The sequence below is a fragment of the Diceros bicornis genome, chromosome 28, assembly GCF_020826845.1.
Source record: "Diceros bicornis minor isolate mBicDic1 chromosome 28, mDicBic1.mat.cur, whole genome shotgun sequence".
Lineage (NCBI taxonomy): Eukaryota > Metazoa > Chordata > Mammalia > Perissodactyla > Rhinocerotidae > Diceros > Diceros bicornis.
The window spans coordinates 30788327-30799508 of record NC_080767.1 but is presented as its reverse complement, the minus strand read 5'-3'; the positions used below and the strand labels follow the sequence as shown (position 1 = coordinate 30799508).

General features: G+C 37.8%; 1 pseudogene; it reads right to left on the bottom strand.

The window, feature by feature from the left end:
* Nucleotides 1-425: 425 nt before the first annotated feature.
* LOC131393314 (olfactory receptor 1J4-like) lies at nt 426-1652 on the bottom strand (annotated as a pseudogene).
* Between the last annotated feature and the right edge of the window lie 9530 nt (nt 1653-11182).

The window sequence follows — 11182 nt, the reverse complement described above, 5'->3', positions numbered from 1 at the left end:
TAACCAAAAGAAAGCTGGTATATCTGTACTAACATCGGAAGAAGTAGATGAGATGTTAGGGTAGGAACCATTGTAGAGATAAAGAGGAGTATCTCCTAACTGTGAATTCAGTGGTGTGCTGTTAAAAGCAGAGAAAATGACTTCTTCTCTCTCACTTTTTTAGAAAGCCTTGCTTTGTAGCATTTTCCAATTTCCATAGTGTCATTATTCTCATTGTGGCTGATTTCAATCTACCAACATGATGCCATTGAATAGGGAGCTGGGAAGAAACGTGCACAATCATCTTGAATCCAATGCAAGCCAGCAAACCACTACATAAAAGAATCAGGGCACCAGGAGCAGATTGTGATGCTACATCTGTGTGTCCTCAATAATATAGCATAAAAAATACATAAGCAAAAACTGACATATCTAAAGGAGACAAAGATAAATCCACAAATTAATTAGGAAGAAAGATTAACAATCCAAGTAGCAAACTTGACCTAGTTGACATATTAACAACACTATACATGGCAGCAGAATGTATAGTAATTTTAAAGTTATACAGAGTTGTCAACCATACAATAGTTTTAGGCGATACATCTCACTGGGCTCATGACTGCAATAACAGGATTTAGTGATTGTCACTTAAAAAAGTTAGCCCTATTGACAAATATTTCTAGGGCCTGTTTTATATCTCTGTTCCTCAGGCTATATATGAAGGGGTTCAGCATGGGGGTAACTACTGTATACATGACTGAAGCAATAATGTTTTTGTCACTGGAGCCCCATGATGAGGAGAAAAAGTAAACACCTGCAATGGTCCCATAGTATAAAGACACCACAAAGAGATGGGAGCCACAAGTAGAAAAAGCTTTAAAGAGTCTCTTGGTGGAGGGGACCCTCAGAACAGTGGTCCCTATACAGATATAGGAACTCAAGATACTGATCAAAGGGAAGAGAAGAACAATTGCTGCCTCGGTGAATATGACTAGCTCATTGAGGGAGATGTCTGAGCAGCTTATCTTCAGGAGTGCAGGAAGGTCACAGAAGAAGTGGGGGATGACATTGTCAGCACAAAAGGATACTTGTACCAAGAAGAGAGTGTTAAACAGGGCATGTGCACAACTGAAGAACCAGGACGCAGCTACTAAGGAAACACAGAGCTCCTGCCTCATAAGTGTTGTGTAGTAGAGTGGCTGACAGATGGCCACATACCTGTCATATGCCATCACTGAAAGAAGGAAATTATCAAGACACCCAAAAACTATGAAAAAATACAACTGAGAAATGCACCCCACATAGGGGATGGATTGTTGCTGAGTCTGCATGTTCATGAGCATCTTTGGAACTATGACAGATGAAAGGGAAATGTCAGAGAAGGCCAAGTGGCTGAGGAAGAAGTACATGCGGGTGTGGAGGCGAGTGTCCAGCCTGATGAGCAGGATGATGAGCAGGTTCCCCAGCACTGTGGTCAGGTACACACCCAGGAACAGGGCAAAGAACATGCCTTGCTGCTCCATTGGGATGGGGAGCCCCAGGAGGAGGAACTCTGACATGCTGCTCTGGTTCTCAGGCCTCATAGTGTTTTTCTATATGCTGTGGATGAAGAGCATTTGGTAATCTCAAGAATTTAGAAGGAATGATCATGACCATCACACTTCCTACTGTAATTCTCTGGGAACATAATCAATTTTTAAATACATGTCTATCAATTTCTCACAACTGTGGATGCATGCATCTTCCGTCTATCCCAGTCAGGCTACAGCAAAACATCACATTCAAAATTGTCAACAAGACTTCATTGCATTGTGAGAAGCACAAGAGTGTTCACTGTTTCATTGAACCCTTATTTACTGAACATTGAGTCTGAACAAGGAACTTTACTAAAGACTGAGAATTCACCAGTGAATAGGAAAAAGAAGGTCTAAGCTCTTTGTGAGTGTAGATCTTGATGAGCGTAGAAGGATAATTTACTACACCAAGACAGAGCCAAATCATAATAATTCGCTGTGGCAGAAATAGTAGATGAGCCTCAGCAAACTGGTCTCAGTTGTTTTTGCCTTAAAGTAATGTGAGAATCCAGTGACAAAGTGGCATAGTTGGAGTGTTGTCACACTCTTCCTGTGAACCTGGCCCAGGTCCCACTGAGCTACAGCTGTAAAGTCATAGTCACTCGAGATGTGGGTGGTCATTTAAAGCCACTTGATGCCAGAATAGCTCTCAATCAGAATAGTCACAGATGGTTTCATAAGAATGAACATTTTGGTGAACATTTGGTTACTAGGCTAAGGACTTTACCCACACTTCCTAATTAAATCCACACATCAGCTTACATTCACAGATTTTTTTTCCAGTAATTTTATTGAGATCACAATGGTTTACAACATTGTGTAATTTCGGGTGTACATTATTGTTTATCAGTTTCTGGGTAGACTTCATCGTGCTCACCCCCAGTAGTCTAATTACTGTCAATCACTGTACATATATATACCTTTACCCCTTTCACCCACCTCCCAGCCCCCTTCCCTCTGATAGCCACTAATCTGTTCTCTTTATCCATGTATTTGCTATCTTCCACATATACATCCACTGATTTTAAAAAATCTTTCCAGCTGAACTAAGAAGGAATGTTCCTTCACCTATTTTGGCTCTTAAGAAATAGAAACAGAAATGATAAAAATTTTATATGTATATATAAATATACGTATTGCCACTTTCTATAGGTTAAAATTTATAAAATATTGTCTATTTAATGCAGTTCTATCTAATATGACTGTGTGATCAGATTCTGCTCTCTCACCACTATACATGGAAACTTCCTCCATCATTGCTTAGGTGCGCCAGACACCCTGTGTTCCTTTAGGGCTGCAAAGATGCCAAAATAGTTCAAAATGTTCTTAGTTTCCTGCCTAGAGAGTTACCTTCATTTATACTGATCTATTTTCCAATTGACGAAAGACTCTCAAATTCATTATCATTTATTCAAACAACAAATGTTTATTGAGGGCCTGGAAGTTTCATGAGGCAAGTGTAATGCCTTCCATTTTATAAATTGAAAACTGAGGCCAAGGATTTAAGTGATTTTCCCAAGTTCTCTCTGCCATTTGAGGGAGGTTCTGCATTCTAGCTTCACATAGCATGACACTAATTTGTTTTTGCCTGAGACATTAAGTAAAAGGTTAAAAAACTCTGAGTACTAAGTCACACTCAGGCATATTAAAATCATAGCAGACCCATTTCAGAAATTGGGAGTTACTTGGAGCTTTGGTTATCTCAATCATAAATAACATGCAAAGTGAGACGTACACAACATACAACGATGTACCATTCACCCACAAACACACACACAATGCACAGGAACATAGCTGACACATGACATACCAGGTAAACTTACTCAACTCACCACATATGCATAACTCATAAGTACAGACAAACATCACCAAAAATACACAAGGCCACACGCAATACAAAACTCTCTCAAGAAACACACAGCAACAATAAACATGCACACCCAGACACACTCACCACAAGAAACACGCGCACTACCATTACTAAAAGGCATTTTTCCTCGGCCCCTTCTGACCCATATGCTTCCTGTGAGAAGGCAGTCAGCATGGGGCAGTGAAGCCTATTCACACAGGCACAGTAGTAAACCACAAACAACCCATGCACATAGTAACATACGCATGACGACATACACACAGACAAAAGCAAACAATACACATTCTTGCTCTCACACATGAGTGGGTCACCTACAAACACAGCCGGAATATCCACTAGCACACCCTGCTGTGCAGAAGTTTGAGCCATCTCTGACCTAAGTTCCTTAGTGAGGTTGGGAATCTTCTTGTCCAGCAGTGGAGACAATAATCTCATTCCTGAAGTTGAGCTCTCATCTGATCAGCTGTGATGCCTACCCAGTGGGGAGAACGTCTCCGACATAATAACAGGAGGCAAATATTTAGGATCACAGGTGTGAATCAGGGGTCCCTAATCACGTGTTAGGAGGCTGATAACTTGGTCTGCATGCACTAAAACAGAGCCCAGATTGGGTTTAACTCAGGAAAGAATCAAGTTGTGAGTCAGAAACACAGTATATACACACACACGCAACTATTAAACAACACAAGCATAGACACAATACACACATAACACTCACGAAAACAGCAATAATCTTACACAAACCCACAAGCACACACGCAGATCAAAGGCCAAGCGCAGATGTCCAGCTCCCTCTGACCTTTGTTCGTTGTCTGTCAGTTCAGACACCTTCTGCTTAGACTGTTGCCCAAATCTTCAGTTTCTCTTCAGGAGACCTGGTATCTAGATGAAAACAAGAAATATTTGTGGTCTCAGCACTTCCACAAATTTTCATGTTCTTTAACCAACTCCAGAGCAATAAGCAAAAAGATAAAGTTTTAATTACCAGCAAGAGGACAAAAAAAATTCCCCAGGCTTCTGGGTCAAGGAGGAGCCACCAGAGGCAAATACGACAATTTCTTACTGCCCTTTGGGGAGCTCCATGTCCAGGAAGCAGAGGAGACGGGAGTCCCAGGGGACAGTGTCTCTGCTGCCAGCAATGTCTTTCTGGTTGGGCATGCTTCTAACTGGGACAAAGGATGTTTTTAGAAGAGATAATGGCCTGTTTACAAACTTGTTGGCAAGTTTAAGGGAAACTGTTAATTGATAGTGAGGCACCCAGGGGTAGCAGCAGTGGGAAACAGTGCAAGGGGAGGGAATGGTTACGAGAACCTGGTGGGATGTACAGTGGTAAGAGAGGACCCCTGGACAGGATTGCAGACAGCCACTGCCAACTCACAGTCCAGCAGGAAGGAGAACAGAATCAATGCCCCAACCTTTCTCTCCTTCTACATTTGATCTCTTGATTTTGTTTCCACTGGCCAAACCCAATGGACCAGGGAGCCCAGTTGGTGCAGTTCATAAAGGTCAGACTCCTGAGACAAGACAGGGTGCAGAAGGCTGGAGAATGGACCTGGGGGGGCAAATGGAGACTATGTAGCACACACTGGTATAGATAACATCTTCTAGTTACACATTTGTGTTCCAATTTGTGCATAGCAAATATGCTGATACATTTTATTCTACATAAATGCTTCCTGGTGTAAAATTGCCTCTAGAGTTTCATCACAGACACTGTAAACTCTTAAAGGGCAGGGATGACACTTTATAGAATTACCTTCCTTGCCCTGCCCGTGGTTCAACAGTTCGTATTTGATTTCTGACAGGGGCTACAAGGAGGATATTTTAGGAGATCATAATTGTCTGCCTAGATGCCAACTATAAATTGAGTAATAGATCTGCAGAATATTCTATTCTCTCTTACTGATTAATTATGGACAAAGGATATTTTTAACTTTTTATTTTTAAACCATTTGAAACTTACAGAAAAGTAAAACTTAAACAAAAAATTCTCATATACATTTCACCCAGATTCTCCCAAAGTTAATATTTAACCATGTTCACTTTTTATTATGTAGGTATACATGTATCTCAGATTCAGGCTATAGATCTCTGGCAGGTGCACCGCAGTGCATATTATCAGAAGGCAGATTACATCAATTTTTGCAATTACTGGTGGCTTTGACCTTTGTCAGTTGATTAAGGTGGTGTCTGCCAGGTTTCTCTACTATAAAGTTATTATTTTTATCTTTGAAATTAATGAATATAACTTGTGTAGATATTTTGAAGTTACATAAACATGCTATTTCTCATTAAAATTTCAACCACTATATATAACATCATACTTCATAAGAATCAGGTGATTCTGGCCTGAAACAATTACTATCATTGTGGTGGCCAAATGGTGATTTTTCTCATTCCATCAATCGTTCTACATGTATTAGTTTTCTGTATGACAGAAATTTCTTTCTCTACCATTTATTTTTTAATAATTTACTTATATCATTATGGATTCATAGATTTTTGTTTAATCTCTGAGTCATAATCCATTACAACTGTTATTCTTTTTGAAGCTCAAATGATTCCATATTTGGCCAGCAGGAGCCCCTTGAGCTGGCTCCTGAGACCCCATGATTCATTGAGCACTTCCTCATTTTGAGTCTCAGCAAAATTTTCCCAGATCATGTTTGTATTTCCTGGCCCCAACCCTGGAGTCAGCCATCTTTCTAAGCAGTTGGAGTTTCTTTTAGGGAAGAACGATATTTACAGAGAAAATTTGTTACACGTGTTCATTGCTTACAAGGCTTCTTATATATACAGAGAGATATGTATATAAAAGAAACACAGCAAGTATAAATAAGAAACTAATGAACTAATAAAAATGATTACTCATAGGAGGTGGGTTAGGAATCGGGTGAAAATACTGGGGGATGAGAATAGAATAAATACTGATGTACAATACATAAATTTCAACCTATTTATGTCTGTATAAGAAACCACGAGTTCAAACCCATGCCTCCCATTCCAGTTCCTCCACAGAGTTCTTTCCAGCCTCTCCTTCTCCATGTATGTGACACCTTTCCTGACGGTGAGGACCCATTCCCTTCTTCAATATTTTTGTTTATTCACTGAATCCTGGAATGCATTCTAAGTAATTTCAGAATCTTTAACCCATATCACTGTGGATGTCAAAACTACTAAGTGTAGCTCAATATATTTTGCAATTTTTTTCTGAAGGTATATACACAAAATATTGTGTTCCAAAATTAGTTGGATTAGTTATTTTAATTTCTTCTTCAGTCTAATGTTATTCATTTGAAATATAGTCACGTTAGTTTGTTTTATTTTATTCTTTGGTTCCCATTCTTTTTATTTATTTATTTTTGAGCAAGTAAAAGATAACCCGGTCAAAACATACAAATAGTTACACACATTTTGTAGGAAACCAAATTCATTAGTTTCTGACTTCTTCCTGAGTTCTTTTTTTTGCTCAAACGAGCAGATATTCATGTATTTTCTTATTTCTCTTAGATTTTTACACGAAGGATTGCATGCTACAGGTACTCTTCGACATATTGCTTGTTTGTATTAACAATTTATCCTGGAAATCATTCCAAATAAATTCAGTGATATCTTCATCACCAGGAGAACAATAATCTAAGAGCTAAAGTTATGAATTATAAAACTAGAATCTACTAATTGCTTTAGATGATGGACTTGTGTGAAATAATTGACTTTAGTTATAAACTCGTTAAGGAAGAATATTCCTTAAGAGTTTAGATGACTTATCTGGAGATTTGAAGGAAGTTTACTCAAATAACACAAGAGGGGAGAGAAAGGAAAGGCCAGAGGCCTGGGAATAATTATCGACAGGTTGTTGAGCCAGCTTCACTGTAGCAGAGACTCCTCTGCACCAGGAATGACTTACAAAGATGATTGAAATCTCTCATGTGAATTCAGAAAAACAGAAGTTATCTTGGTCCAAATACCATGCCCAGTGTGGCATAATGACTGGGGTTACAGAAGCAAAAAAAAAAAAAAAAAGACTCTCTCAAACCTTTCACTCCTGGAGGCTTACTCCAGTGGAGCAGGTCATGAGCTTCAATTCAAAGACAGAACACCAAAATTTTTGTGGGGAAAATTGAATAATTACGTCGGTCTGAGTCTAAGTAAGAAGAAGTTTACCCAATAAGGTGGTACACATAGAAAATTAAAATGAAGGTCCAAACAAAGAAATAAGGTAAGACCTCATTTTAAAACAGTCATTGCACTGGGGGGATGTAGCAGTTTAGGGGAGAGATGCTGCAAATCAGATTACATCACAAGAACACAACACCAGGGTATTGAACCCAAATCAGTTTCACTGTGAAGATGACACACAACTGTCCATTTTTGGAAGGGGATTGGAGATGGTGGGCTCTGTTTAGGTATGACCATTTCAGATTCAGGTTGAATTCTAAAAATGGAGGAACTGGTGAATGGGGAGTTTCATCTGCCAAAGTGTGAGTTTGCTGGTGAAGAAAGATCAAGGGGTAATGAATGAGGCAGGATTGACAAATGTCTAACTCCTGAGGACTACTCACATTCTCTTGAACTGACTAGGCAGTTACAGTACTCCATACAATTTCTGCTTTGAGAATCTCTTTTTTTCCCCTGTTTTTAAAGTACGGATAAAGTCATCTGAAGATTTTACTTCTTTTCCAATGATTATGACTTTAATTGCTGTCATTAATCTAGTTGCATTGGCTAATATTTTCACAACAATGTTGATTAGTGAACATTCTTGTTTTGATCCTGCTCTTAAAGGAAGTGCCTTTAATGATTCACAGTAAATAAGAACTTGGTTGTATAACAAAGGAACATATATATTATTATGTATAATAATATACATAAAATAATATATTATATATTTTACATGAAATTTATCTGATACATGAATATATATTTATTTTGTATATTGATATCCATCATATAATGTTGTACATAATAAAAATATATTTATATATATTCTGTAAAGTATGTATTTTATTAAGAGGGAATCCACCACTTCTTTTTTTCTTGAGCGTTATTAAATTCTATTGTAGTCTTTTTCTGCATCTATGGAAAGAGTTATATGATTTTTAAACTAAGATTTATTAATAAGTTGTATTATATTAAGGATTTCCTAATATTGAACCAACTCCAAATTCCTGGAAAAATCCCACTTGGTTATATGTGTGTGTGTATATATATATATACATATATATATTTTTTTCGGTGAGGAAGATTAGCTCTGAGATAACATCTATTGTCAATCCTCCTTTTTTTGTTGAGGAAGGTTGGCCCTAGGCTAACATCCCTGCCCATCTTCCTCTACTTTATATGTGGGACGCCTACCACAGCATGGCTTGATAAGCAATGCAGAAGTCCCCGCCCGTGAATCCTGGGCCCCTAGTGGAGCATGCGAACTTAACAACTACCCCACTGGGCCGGCCCCTGTGTTCTTCTCTTAATGCCATTTTGGATTCTATTTGCTGATATTTTATTCCATTTGATTTTATGAATATTCATAAGTACTGTCAACTTGAAATTTTATTTTTCTACTTCTTTTTTCTTCTTTTATAAGGGGGACTAGCCCTGAGCTAACATCCAATGACAATCTTCCTCTGTTTTCTTGAGGAAGATTAGCCCTGGGATAACATCCATGCCCATCTTTCTTTACTTTATACGGGATGCCGCCACAGTATGGCTTAACAAGTGGTGTATTGGTGTGCCTCCGGGATCCGAACCAGCAAACCCCGGGCTGCCGCAGCGGAGTGTACGTACTTAACCATTGCACCACCAGGCCAGCCCCTACTTTTCTAGTTCTTATCATGCTTACACATCAATATTATGTTTCTTTCATCCATAAAAAAAATTAAGATGTTTTTATTTTCAACACTGTGGAACAATTCACGCAACATTCAGACTATCAGGTCTTTGACCATTAACAGACTTTCCCATGAAACAATATGGGCCTGTCTCTATTTTACAGAGTAGTTGCTTAATAGCTTTCTTCATTTATCCTACATAAATTGATGAGTTTAGACTTTCTATATCATATGAGGTCAATTTTGGTAAAATGCATTTCCCTATCAATTTTCACAGAAGGGTGACCTTAGGATTATTCAGGTAATCTCCATAGGACATTGTCATTACTGCTGTTTTCTATTTCAGTCAACATTCATTTCTATATTTACCAATCTTATGAGTATCTCTACTGTTTTTCATTTCTTTTTGAATTTTCCAGTTTCTCCTGTAATCACTTTCCTTCTGTCTAAAGAATTCTGCTTGGTGTTTCTGTTGGTATAGGTGAGCCAGCAATTTTTTTTTTCTTTTTAGTTTTTCTTTTTCTGAAAATAATTTTATTTCACCTTAAATTTTGAAGCATATATTTGCTGATGTAGTATTCTAGGTTGGCAGAATTTTTTTTTAATTTTTTAATTCTACTTAAAATGTCACTCATTTGTCATCTGATTTCTTTCAATCTTTTATTACTGCTCTTGTTAAAAAGTCACTTCTCAGTCTTATTAGGACTTATTTGAGTGTGATGCTTGTGTATACACAGTCACTTCTCATGCTGGATCCTCAGCTCTCCCTTGAAATCTTGATTGCATTCACTTTTCCAGCTTCTCCAGCTTCTGAACATCCTAGGTAGGGCTTGATAACTCAAGACCACTTCCTACTCATCACCCACATCTGTACCCACCTAAGAGACCCAAGATTTTGGATTTGGAGAGGACCTGCTGGTAAATTTTTCAAAATAATGCTGGAAGAAAGAAAACTTTTGTGTAAGTTAATGATATAAGCAAAGAAGGAAAACATTAGAGACGAAAGAAAAAAACAAGTGGGAAAAATGGGAGCATCTCCTTACCAGGACAATGACATTAACTATATATGTATACCTTGACATTCACTATATTTTTTAACTGCTCTTCAGAAAACCATAGTCATGGTTTGTTGTATTTCCTCCTTCCTCCCTTTTACTATTAACATCTAACATGCATATAGTAAGTAAATAAATCTGAAATGTTTGGCTTGGTGAATTTTTACACATGTATACATCCATTGTAACTACCACCTGGATCAAGATATAGAACATTTCTAGCAACCTATAAGTTTCCTCACACTCTTTTCTTAGAAGTAAATAAAACGTTGAATAAAATAGCACATTTTCAAAATCATGTCATTTCTACATATTTATTAAAGGCAGACAAACTCAGATGAACCCATACTTTTAAGGAAATGAAGTTAAGAGTCATTGAAACCTTATTGTGAGAATGTTAGATTTAAAAAAATTGGAAATTCAATTTATGTAAGCAAAATTTTTTGTGACACTCTTTTAAGTTGCCTCCTTCTCTTGATACTGGGAAGATAAGCAAAAGAAGAAGAATTCTCCCAGAGGTGGTGGGAGTGGAGGAGCTTCCTGCCTCACTCCCGCCATCCTCACTGGCCCCTCCCCTCACCAAGCACTGTGCATGTTGAAATAAGGCATCACGTACTCCAAAAATTGTTAAGAAAATGTCAGAATCATTGAAATCAGTCAGCGTAATGAAAGCTTGCACACATCAGCAGAGATAGACGTGTGAAAACTCAAATTCCTTGAGCTGTTTTTACAGCCCAGATTCAACCGGACACTCAAGAATGTTTGCTCAAGTTTGATATTATCCTTGTTAATTTAAATGTATAATTGTTACAGATTGAATGATTGTGACTTAAAAAGCCTGTTAACAAATATTTCTAGGGCATATTTCATATCATA